At 29.6% G+C, this 13,444-nt stretch overlaps 1 long non-coding RNA gene across 1 annotated transcript; it reads left to right on the forward strand.

Annotated features, from left to right (window-relative positions):
* Positions 1 to 277: 277 nt before the first annotated feature.
* On the forward strand, positions 278 to 11,979 carry LOC122849173. The gene is made up of 3 exons (XR_006373524.1): positions 278 to 628; positions 7,952 to 7,954; positions 11,965 to 11,979. It is a non-coding gene; the product is annotated as an uncharacterized LOC122849173 (long non-coding RNA).
* The last annotated feature ends 1,465 nt before the right edge of the window (positions 11,980 to 13,444 follow it).

Here is a 13,444-nt window from a genome sequence, read left to right on the forward strand (position 1 = left end):
CACGATTTTTAGCAATTTTATGAGAACAAGTATTGAGGCTCTGGCAACAGCGCATTGAAGCGGGAAAATTTAAACAGCAAATTTAGCAAAATTTAGCATCCATGTTTAGCTTTTACACAGCATACACACACATACATTCATGAAATAGATATTAAGATGGCGTCAAGATCAGTGCTGCAAACTGACAAAAAAAGCACTATTGCCGGGGTCATTACGAGAAAATAAAAACTAACTAAAATTGTTTAAATTACAAGAATATGATTTATTATGCAATAAAATAGACGAAATGATAAGATTCTCTAGTAAAAAGTATTATTAATAAGCCACAAACCACCGAGAAAAATCTATTTTTTTAGTTATTTGGGGTTGGCAACGCAAAAACTATCCATGTAAAAGCATAGGCAGTATATTTAGGACACGCCCCCAAAAATTTTGGCAAGTTATACCTTAACAAATAAAATACATGTGCCAACATATATCGAGCAATGACAGCTAATTGTCGAGTCGACAGTCGGTAAGAATGTTCAAAAATGGCGTCTCAGGTATCTTACAGTTTCTTACAGTATCTTACAGTATCTTACTGTAAGTGTAAGAAACCTCAAAAATCGACCATTTACCCATCACTGCTGTGCAGTGTCTTACTGTGCAGGAATATATAACAGTTCTTTTTATTCAATATGATTCGATACGGTAAGAGGAAAAAAAAAAAAAAAAAAAAATATTATTTAAAATTTTCAGAGTCTCGCGAGACTAGCGAGACTTTCAGACGATACTCTCGGTCTCGGTCTCGGTATCGTTTTATTGATTCAAGGCGGTCTCGGTCTCGGTCTCGCGTCTCGCGAGACGACGCATGCGAGACCGAGACTAGTCTCGGTACCGCATGAAGCCCTACCGCTTAATGGGTTTTTTCCCCTATCTATAATAGTTTTTGAGAAAAAAAAAAAAAACTTCAAAATTTGACAAAAAATTCGGATATTTAATTTTTTTGCTCGAAAACTGTTAGGGCTTCATGCGGTACGAGACGAGACGAGATTCAGCGAGTCTCGGTCTCGGTCTCGCAGTTTTAAGATTTTAGGTCTCGGTCTCGGTCTCGTCTCGGTCTCGTCTCGCAAGTATCGCCGGGTCTCGCTTTTATACTAATATTTTTTCGTTAAGTGAAATATAAAAGAATAGAAACCAATTGGTTTATTTATATATTATTCAATCATTTAAATTGAATTAAATTGAATTAAATGATTGAATAATATATAAATATTTTATTAAAAATTCATATGAAATAAAAACAATTAATATTATATTATTCAATATTTTAAAATTAATATTGAATTATTTTAATTAATATTTTATATCAATAAAATTGATAAATTAAATCATACAAAATTATAACATAATTTAATAATTTTCAGAATTTCTAAAATAATATTTCTGAAAAAATATAAAAAGAAAGAATGTTCGAAGTTGAAACTTTAAATTTTAAAAATCAATGAAGTAGTTGGACAAAAGACTTTAGAAATTTCATAAACAAATAATAGATTTTTGATGTGTAAACATCTTTAGGCGCGGGTTGGGTTAGAGTAAAAGGAAAAAACATAGAGTTTAGACGTCAGATCCGGTAACGGATCTGGGCAGAAATCCATTTTCTGTCAGTCTACATTGCGCCTTGCAGTGCCATGGTAATCGGTCAGTAACCGTTACCATCAGCCGTTCTGTAGTATAGATGAATTTAAATGTGCGTATTTATATATTTAATTTATTTATTATTATATATATATATGCGCCGTTGTATATATTAATATACAAGTATTTTATTTGTATTTATTAGTTATACTTGCATTTGTTAGGCGAAGTAAAGTTCATATTGTACATATACACTGAGAGAAATTTTAACTAAAAATTAAAATCATGGTTGGATAGAAATTACTATAGTACTTTGTAATTTTTGTTTTAATTCTGGGACTGGCCGCGAGAGTCGGAATTCTACAATAAAATTATGTAAAATGTGTAAAATGTCAAAAAATTGTTGGGTTACTTCAAGCCTCTATACATCGTTATCTCTTGCAGATAGACATGGGGTTGAGTGAAGTTTATTATTGAAAATTCAATTCTAAACAATTTATAATGAATTACTTTTTTTGATTAATCTCTTAGATAATGAGTTATGAGTTAATTAAAATAAAGACATACATGTTTTGTGAAAACAATAAAAATTATTATATGGTTGAATAAAAAATACTGCACAATTTAATAAATATTCTTATATATATAATAAAAATTATCATGTAGACATATAAAAGTTAGCATAGACTTAAATATTTTTTACTATATAGCTTTGTAAAAATTCTGTTTGTGGGACGAAATAACACAAAGATGGCCGACCGATTGAACAAATGATTGAACTGTCATGTAATTTCAAGCATTTCTACAGCCTTATCTGTTGAAGCTAGGTATGGGGTTAAGCGAGGTTTATTGTTGGTTATTTATTTCTAAACAATTTATCAAGAATAACTTTTTTCTATTTAACAATTAGTTTTCGAGTTTTGAGCGTGTAAACAGAAAAGAAAAAATGTTGGCGGGAATTGATTGCTATTCTCCGTGAATCTAGCACAAACTGCCCAACTTAACACAAAAAATGTCCAACTTTTAAATAAGATTTGTAATAAAATTTAGTAAATTCTAAAACCGGTAGTGGGTAAATTCTCAGTCTGCTAGATTTTACTTGTGAGTGTCGTGAATTTAGTCATTTTTTTAAACAGAAATTACAATAAAATTGTGTAAATTTTATGGCTTAGTAGTGTATATAGTCAATGGCCAGATTTTTTACATAATTTTATTGTAAAAATTATCTATCAATATGCGAATAATTCTTATAAATGACGGGGGAACGCAGTTTTTACTATTTATTTTGTATTTTTTTCTTTTACGTTTGTAATTCTTAGTTAATATTTCTCTCAGTGTATATACATTATACATGCATATGCAAGTATTTTTCATTTACAAGATTAATATACCTATTAATATTGTTTATATGAAATAATATTTCCTGAATACAAAACATAATATTGAATTATTATACAATAATAATTTATTTATAATATTGACTAATTTTATGTTTTTAAAAAAGAGAAATAGACATTGATGACTGATGTGTTAGTTTGAAAGAGAAAATTATTATTGTAATTGTACAAAAGAATTTCAGAAGATATTATCATAACCGAGACAACATGTTTTTTTATTCGGTTTTTATAGAAAATTTTCTCACGATTACGGGAAAAATACGGAAAAAATTCCTACGAATGCGCAGTGGTTAAAAATGGAGTTGAAATATGGAAAAAACGGCTATTTATCGGTTATATATCGTGTAGCTATTGAAATAACGATTAATTCTCAAATTTAATAATGGCCATCAATGAATCTCGTCAAGTAAAAAAAATAGTCAACATAAAAAAATTCGATATCGCGAATAGTTTTCGAGTTATAATAACTTATATATTTCGATATATTAAGTTTTTTTTTGTAATATTAATAAAGGCAATCGATAAAACTCGCCAAGCTAAAAAAAAAGCCCAATAAAAATTTTTATATCTCGAATAGTTATCAAATTATCGATATTTTTTTTAAAATGTATACAATTTTTTTTTCTCAAAAAAAAAGTCGAAATTTTTGTTTTTTTTTTCAAAAAAACTGCTAATTATTGATTGTCGCGTATTGTTAAGCACGAATATATATTTTTTTTTTTGAAAATAATGAATATATCCAAGTTTTTTTTACTTGGTCGCTAGGTTTTTTACTTAGCTATATTTTTTACTTTATAGCCAAACACACAATATCTACATAATTTGACTTAGCTATATTTTTTACTTAGCTACATCTTTTCCTTAGCTATTTTTTTTACTTAGCTATATTTTTTACTTAGCTATATTTATAGCCAAACACACAATACCTACATAATTTTACCAGCTATATCTTTTACTTAGCTATATTTTTTACTTAGCTATATATTTATAGCCAAACACACAATATCTACATAATTTCACTAGCTATATTTTTAACTTAGCTATATTTTTTACTTAGCTATATTTTTTACTTAGCTTTATTTTTTTACTTAGCTCTATTATATTATCAATTATGAAAAAAATTATCATTAACATTAGAAAGATATCAATAATTCGAAAACTATTCGCGCGATCAAAAAATTGTATTTGATTTTTTTTTCTCCTTGATGAGTTTAATCGACTTCCATTATTAAATAAATAAATTTAAAAAAATCGATATATCGAAATTTTAAAAAATATTATAACTCGAAAACTATTCGAGATATCGAAGTTTTTTTAGAAACATTTTCTTCTCCCCAACGATCTCTATTGATTGCCATTATTAAATTTAAGAATAATTCGTTATTTCAATAACTATACGACATATAACCGATAAATAGCCGTTTTTTTCATATTTCAACTTCATTTTTAACCACTTTGCGCATTCGTAGGAATTTTTCGTAGAAACACGCCGAAGATGTTTACACATAATAAACCCGCGAGTCTAGATGGCTCACAAAATTTTTTCTTCTTTTTTTCTCTTCATTAATATGTATTTTTCCCTTTCCACGAAGTAAAATACTGCTTTTAAAATATCAGATACAAAAAATATCAGTTTAGGAAAATATAATTGGCGTAACTTTATAATTTTCATAGCCACATAAGGCTTGTAGATATCTCGTTGTGACTGTAGCGTCAATGTCTTACTGTGCAGTATTTTACTGCACAACAGTTCTTCTTTTTAATACGATTCGTTACGAGAAAAAAAAAAAAAAAAAATTCGATCTAAAATTTTCAAAGTCTCGCGATACCGGCGAGACTTTCAGTCGATACTCTCGGTCTCGGTCTCGGTCTCGCGTCTCGCGAGACGACGCATGCGAGACCGAGACTAGTCTTAAAGTCTTAAGTTTTAAACTGTTATTGAGAGAAAAAAAAAACCGTAATGCCGTCACTAGATTTTTTTTAGGTGCATAATTTGAGCCTAATACGAATTCCCTATCTTGATTATAACAAAAGTTATGGCTCGCCAAAAAAAAAAATGAAAAAAACGGACCTAAAAATGTCATCATAGAGTTGAAATAAAATGTTTATAAGGCTCCAAAAAAAGCTTTGAAAAACTCTATAGCCTTTCTTTTAAATATGAATAATGTTTTCGTTTATTAACGGTTAAAATATGTCTAAGCAATAAAAATAACAATGGCCCTAGCCAGAGTATTGAAAATTTTCAATTTTCAACAGGTAACGCTGGCCACATGACCCAACAAATGTTACCAGGTCTTTTTTTTTTATTCAAATATTGAAGATATAGCTACTAAATTAAAATTAAATTTATTTCCATTATAATTTGTATTGATTTTATTTATATTTTTCAGGCTGTAACATGTCAGATTACGAGGCTGAAATTGACTCAATATTCAAAAATATTGAAAGCTTAAGTCATCTAAAGTTGATATATCGGGAAAATATTAAAAGATATCATCCCGACAAAAATCCTGAAGATAAAAGAGCAACTGAAAAAACTCAGTATTTCATGAATATATACTGTAACGAAATCAAGAGGCACGGTAGTGCCTCGCGTCAAGTATGAGAAAAAAAAAAAAAGTGGGAGAAATGAGATTTAACTACCGTGCCTATATATTATCGACACAAAGCTAACCCTAACCCTCCAATTCCTCGGGAAATTATTTTAAAATATGATTGATCAGATAAATATATTATGTCTTCTGATCATTTTATTAAATCAATATCACACTTTTTTATAAAAAAAAAAACAGATTTTTTAGAAGTATACTTTTCTTTTAAACTTCAAAATCATTTTCAGAAATTGCGCTTTTCTTGAAATTCTTATAAAACCTTACCGCACTCTGACAAACATTATAAAACCAAAATCAGATCAAAGCATTATGGCTGCCAAGTCCAGAGCAATTCACAACCTTATAAAATAAAAATTGAGCAATAATAGTAGAATGGTGTGAAAGAACCTTTATTTATATCATATACAGTATTCAATATCGCATCGTTGGTGCTACAGTATTCAATATCGCAGCGATGGTGCGCGCGCCATATGCCGTTGGGATATAGGCGCGAATCCTACTCATCAGGAGTGCTAATGTGTGCTAATATACAACATACACATGCTTACTGATAAACGTAACCTTTTGTTTATACATCCTTTTGTCTTTATCGTGCCCTTGTTTCTTGTGCCTTTTGGAATATATTATTTGATTGATGTGAAAAATATTCTGTCTTCTGATCATCTTATAAATTAATTGAATCTTTTTAATAAAAATAAAAACAGATTTTTTAGATGTATACCTTTTTTTTAAACTTTAAAATCATTTTTAGAAATTGCGTTTTTCTTGAAGATTATTTAAAACTTTACTGCACTCTGACAAATATTATAAAACCAAATCAGATCAAAGCAATATGGTTTCCAAGTCCAGAGCAATTTGACAACATTATAAAAATGAAATTGTGCAAGGTAGTAGTAGATGGTGTGGGAAACCTTTATATTTACCACAGTATCCAATATCGCATCGATGGTGCAAATTAAATAATGATACTTTAAGCTATGTTCCCAAGTCACATGTTATTGTTTATTTTTTTTTCCATTAAGTTTAATGAGTTTTTTTTTTTACATCATGTGTAAACAAAAATATAAAATATTTTTATTTACGAAAGGATTTATTTTCGATTATCTAAATCAGCTGCCAGAAGCATCGGTCTATAGAGCAAGAAAGCTAACATATTTAGATGGTGTGAAAAAACCTTTATATATGTCAGTATAGTATTCAATATCGCATCGATGGCGCGAATCAAATAATGATATTTCAACCTATGTTCCCAAGTCTCATGTTGTTATTGTTTATTTTTCTTTCCGTCAAGTTTAATGAGTTTTTTTTTTTACAGGATATGTAAATAGAAATATAAAATATTTTTATTTACGAAATTATTTACGAAAGGATTTATTTTTCAATATCAAAATCAGCTGCTAAAAGCATCTGTCTATAGAGCAAAAAAACTAACATATTTAGATGGTGTAAAAAATCCTTTATGTCAGTATAGTATTTAATATCGCATCGATGGTGCGTGCGCCATATGTTGTTGGGATATAAGCGCGAATCCCAGGTCTGTAAAGTTAGCACATACATTTATAGCACAATCAAACCAGACTATAAAAAACAAAAAAAACGCACAAAAATTGCGGATTCCGCACAAAAAACGCATATAATTCGCACGTAACTCCTGATATAGCCCGGTTTGATTGTGCTAACTTCACATACCTGCGAATCCTGTCATGCTAATTATGATAATATATACAACATACACATGTTTCCTGATGAACGTAACCTTTTGTTTATATATCTTTTCGTATTTATTGTGCTTTTGGGAATATATATATATTATTATGTTATTATATAAAAAATATTCATAATTATATATTTATTTGATTTGAATTTGGATATTAATTGTCAAGGTAATTAATATTATAATAATACAATAAATAAATAATATCAATATAGATTGATGCATATAGTAATTAAGTAAATTTTATAAATTTGTATTGTGTGCAATTGTGTGATATTTTGGTGACAATTCATTTACATTTACAAATGAAAAACAATAGAAGAAAAGAATGAAATTAAATGTAACCAGTGCAATAAAATTTTTAGTGGAAAAAGAAGTCTTCATGCTTATACAAGTTGAATTCATAAGGGCCGGTTTTTTCGTCCAACATTACAGTTAACTGAGCATTAACTAACTTTAACTAACTAAGGATTAACTACTTATCGATTGATATTTTCAATACTAAAGCATGTAAAAAACGCAGTCGGTAACCAAATCCTTAGTTAGTTAACTAGAGTTTAAACCTTTAGTTAACTGTAATGTTGGACGAAAAAACCGGCCCTAAAATTGAGCTGGTTAAGACAATAACTGAAAACGAAACTTGTGTATACTGTGATGAAGAATATGCAAATAAAACAAACTTGTATTATCACTATTCACATTGTCATCAAGTCTCAGAGTATCAAACTATAAATTGTCCATTCGTAGGTTGTGATGAATCTGTGAATATATATGAGTATACTTATTTAAAACTGAGAAAACACATTTGAAACAAGCATCATTATCCAGTGAAGATGGAAGAATTCGCTTTTCTTAATGATAATAGTGATTACAATGTTATTTGTTCATTTATTCATTTCATTAATAATAATTAGTGTGATATTTTCTAATATAAATTATATTTATTCATTGTAAAATATATTATTTATACAGATTTCATGGATTGGAAGGGTAGAGTTAAAACTAAAAAGGCTGCACCTTTATAATAAAAGATACGAAAAGCAGAGTTTTGGTAATTCCAACACCAAAAGACAATACATCTGCAACTGCAACTTTAAAAAATTCAAAACCACTGTATGTCCATCTATGATGGATGTTACAGGTGTTAAAGATCCTGACAATAATAATCAAAGTAAGGGTGCGAACTCACGACAAGCTAAAATTTCCACTTATAAACATGGCGGCTATAAAAATAACCAAAAAGTAATTAAATTCACTAAATTATCACTGAATTAACTACTATTTACTGAATTGACTGCAAATCCGTGGTGTCTCGCCGTGACTGCAGAACAAGCTTGACACCACCAAGCTTGTTCTAAAATCACGGATTCGCGATAAATTTAGTAAATTTAATTACTTTGGTGATTTTTATAGCCGCTCTAACGGAAATTTTAGCTTGTCATGAGTTCACCTAAAATTGATCAAGTTTTGGTTATTTGATTGTAGAAAACCCTTAATTTTCGAAAAACTGTTTTGAAATATTTCCATGTTAAATAAAGTGTATTTTATATATTTTGTTATGGCTTATTAATATTTTTTTATTATTGTTTTATCAATTATCGATATTTTATATATTTTTCTATTGTTGTCAATGTATTCAATTTTAGAGCTGTGTGTTCACACGCAAGTTTTTGCTGCAATGCTTTATGCTTCATGAATGAGTGATCTCATCGGTAAGTTTTCTCGCTCACTGACGAATCGAGTCTCCGCTCGGTCTCTACAACTTCACAGCTCTATGGTGTTATTCATTTTTCATTAGCAATTTACAATTGTAGCTACGAACAAAAGTATTTAGAAAAATGTGAATCGTGTTCATATGCAAATGTTTCCTTGTCACACGAATTTATGATAAATCTTTTAATACCAAATAAAAATAACACATCCACTTTACAAGAAACTTATCGATCAATCACTATCATTGTGGCACGAAGGGGTTGGTACATGTGTCGATTGTTTTAGATCAACGAAAATTCTAAGAAAGATTGAAGTCCTCAAAATTAATGATATCATTGTTTTAAGTCTACTCTACATCAATAAATTTAAATGGACAAGTAAAAATAATAATTGCTTAATCAAAGGAATACCCACTTCTAAAATTCACATTTGTGGTTCTACCAAGAAGACTAGAAAGAAGAAGAGTCAACTCCGTACATTGGAAATGGGACAAAATATGTCCTGTACCTCGAGCTTCTTAAATTTGCCAATTTGGCGCTGATTGGGTTCTACGTATAATGTTAGTTATTTCGTCAGTTATTTCCGCAAAAATACTAGCTGGATAAAAATTGATAATTTGTTCGTTGCTAGCAAAAACTGGTGAAGTAATGCAAAAAATGCTTACATATTTTTTTTTTTAGAACGAACAAAAATTAATACGGATGGTACCAAGTAATTTTATATACTTCTTAATATTATAGTTTTTTCTATCGAATGATTAAAGGACTTTACAAAAAGATGTGATATCTAAACAAAAAAAGAAACACAGTTTTTTTTACAAAAAGGAGCGTCAAGTATTCGAAATCCCCACTAATTATATGATTATAGTAATTTTATTTTATATTGGTATTTATTAATTTTTTAGATAGAAAAAGATATAATACCAAAATAAGTCAAGAAGGGAATATTTAACGCATATAATTAAGTCTTAATCTTTGACAAAATTTTATACTTGACCCCGCCCGGTTCTTCCCAAATAAAATTTAAAGACTTTCACACTAATGCAGATCTACTGAAATTTAGTAGTCGTTCACTTTCAACATAAATGTATGCGCAGTCACAACCTTGCAACTTTATTATAGTAGTTTCATATAAAAAAGACGAGAATAGAGCGTGACAAGTGTGATTTTTTTGAAAATCTATGAAAAGTATTTGAATTATATTAAATTAATGTCTCAGCGCTCAAACGCACGACAAGCTAACTTTTGCTTGTAAACATGGCTGAGTGCTCTAAGCATGCGCAACACGTAAAATTACTAGAAAAACCACGATGGCTGGGGACATATTACTAGTTTCATGGGAATTAGGACGGCCATGTTTACAAGTTCGACACAACCCAACTCGTTGCGCGTGCTCAGTGCGCTTTACAAGCGAAACTAGGCTTATCGTGAGTTTAAACCCTTAGCTTATTAGCATTGTAACTGAATTCATTTAGATTTTTTGCTGATATCTGAGAAAATTGCATAGTGGACACCACCCTTTACACTGTAAAATATATATTCGGCGCTCGTGTAATATTGTGTCATACGCATTCATTATTGAATTGTTGATTGACGAAATAAGTATATATATATATATGTATAAAGATATATATATTTGTATATATATATTTATTTAAACACACCGGCAAGGTAACAAGATTGTACGCTGCCAGTCCTAAGCCTAGATAAAATGTGAAGGGTATATATATATAATAATGGATAATTGGAAAATACCATTAACTCTGTTGTCGAGACGTGTGTAGGCTTCAAATTTTATTTGGGAAGAACCGGGCGGGGTCAAGTATAAAATTTTGTCAAAGATTAAGACTTAATTATATGCGTTAAATATTTCCTTCTTGACTTATTTTGGTATTATATCTTTTTGTATCTAAAAAATTAATAAATATCAATATAAAATAAAATTACTATAATCATATAATTAGTGGGGATTTCGAATACTTGACGCTCCTTTTTGTAAAAAAAACTGTGTTTCTTTTTTTGTTTAGATTTATTATTTCGCTGGTTCTCGAAATAAATAATTAACAAAAGAGCTCTAATTATTTATTTGCATGTCAACTGAATTGTTAACAATTAATAGGAGTTAATTGTTAATAATTCTAAGGTTCACCGCATAGGCACTGTGGAGGGTCAAGTCTACTACGAGTGGTGTCAGTGTGGCACATGTTTCGTATATATTCGAGGTCCCGTAGTAGACTTGATACGTTAAACCTCGACCGGTGCTAGTTTTCCCCTCCATCCGTCAAAAAGACGAACTCTCCGAAGGCTACGGGCTGGATCGGATACCTATTCGTGTTGCGGGCTTGGAAAGCGTGCTGCGCATCAGTGCCGTAACAAGGAATTTTTGCGCCCTGGGCAAAATTATATTTTGCGCTCTATTTTTATCGATATAATATATAAAAAAGAATTCATTTGTTAGGTGTATTTAACAATAATATATATAACAAGCAAAACCGCCAGAATATACTGAAATTATTTTATTTTTTAAATAAAAATTGTTGTGGATATTAATATAGAAGACAAAATATTTTAAAAGTGATACCTATAGATGAAGAATAGATCATTAGAAAATCAAAACAGTTTTTGTCTTCTGGCGTTGTCGCTGGAAAATTCATCTATGATGTCATCGAAGTCTATTGAAGATACAATCAATTTGGCACAATGATTCTATTGTATTATAGAAACCATTGCAGAGAAATTGATCTAGATAATGAAATAATTTATTTGGTTACATCCAATCTTTAGCAACAGTCACCAATAGCTTTTTGATTAATTAATTATGGCAAATGTATCTAGGGAAAGTATGTAACCAAATATATTAATTCCTAGTCTAAATTAATTCCTTAGCAATATCCATGGTAGAAGTACTACAGCACCCGTATTCACAGGGCCACGGGCGGGGCTACACTGGCTTGCTTTTGTATATGAAATCTATATAAAAAAAATTTGACAAGCGCCATCAGTGGCAAAAAAAAGCCCTAAATTGTATAAAATTTGCCCTGTGAATACGGCAGCAGGTATGGCAGTAGTCCATGCTTTTTTCGTCGCGTTCTGCGCAGCCTTATTTTTTCAACCAATCAAGAACGCGCCATCGAGCTGTTTTGCTTTTCTTTCTAACACGCAATCTCTATTATAAGATCCTCTCTCTCTAACATACTGTTTTGACAACTATTTTTTATATTGTTGTAAATACTAATAAATATATGTGGAGCATGTTTATAAAAAATAAAAAAAATAAAAAAAATAAAAAAACCAAGACAGTTTAACAAATAAATTATAATATTTTCATTGTTGTTGTTTTTTTTGATGCCACAAACAATAGAGGTTGTGTTGTATTTATTATACTTGGATTCATTTATTTAATATAAATAATTAATTTTTATCATTGATGTATGTGAATCATTATAAAATATACCAAATCTAGTTGAATAAATATGATAACTTTTGAAAAATTTAAAAAAAACTTGAAAATTTTCTTAACAAATTTGTATCGCGCGCGCATAAAGTCTTCCATTTTTGTGGCGAGAAGGCGACCTTCTGATTGGTCGATTCACAGCGGCCAAACCAGGCTGCGCACCATACCTGTAGTATTTCTACCATGGCAATATCTCCTATCATAAATTGAAATTATTGTCTAAAATAGCTAAAGAATTCATTTAGACTGGGAAATAATATATTTGGTGATACATTCTTTCCTCAGCAATATTTGGCAATAGCTTTTTTATTAATTAATTATGGCAAATGTTGCTAAGAAAAGGATGTGACCAGATAAATAAATTCGTAATCTGAATTAATTTCTCAGCCATTTGCCATAATCATCTCAATTTATGTCAATTAAAAAAAGAATAACCTTTGGCATATATAGTCAATACAAGCAGAATAAAAATCGGTCCATGTTAACCTGCGTTAGTGGTTAAGGTGTTACCCGCGCATATCTAGAGACCTCTTGCGGATGGCATTTAGAAACATAATATTTCTATGAGTGCGAACGAGATAAAAAAAAAGGAGAAAATCTCGTTTCTCACTTCCACTTAAGTATTTAGACGAAGACAAAAATTTATTTTTATTTGTTGTAAAATAAAAAGGTCTCAAAGCCCTATTAATTTTTATATCAAAAGTTTCCTTATTGTTTCTTCTATCTATACTTAGTTTTTGATAAAGCTAGCCGTATTTTTCATGAAATGGCTAACCAGGTTTCTAAAAACTCAACCGGACTCTCCATAAGAACCTATGTATAACCTCCAAAAAAGTAGCTTACTTTATTAATTAATTACTAAGTAATTAGCTACAAGAAAATTATCATAAAATTTGAGCGTGTGTATTACTATTTCATTAAGCTACTTAAAAAATTCC

The sequence above is a fragment of the Aphidius gifuensis genome, linkage group LG2, assembly GCF_014905175.1.
Source record: "Aphidius gifuensis isolate YNYX2018 linkage group LG2, ASM1490517v1, whole genome shotgun sequence".
NCBI classification, from domain to species: domain Eukaryota; kingdom Metazoa; phylum Arthropoda; class Insecta; order Hymenoptera; family Braconidae; genus Aphidius; species Aphidius gifuensis.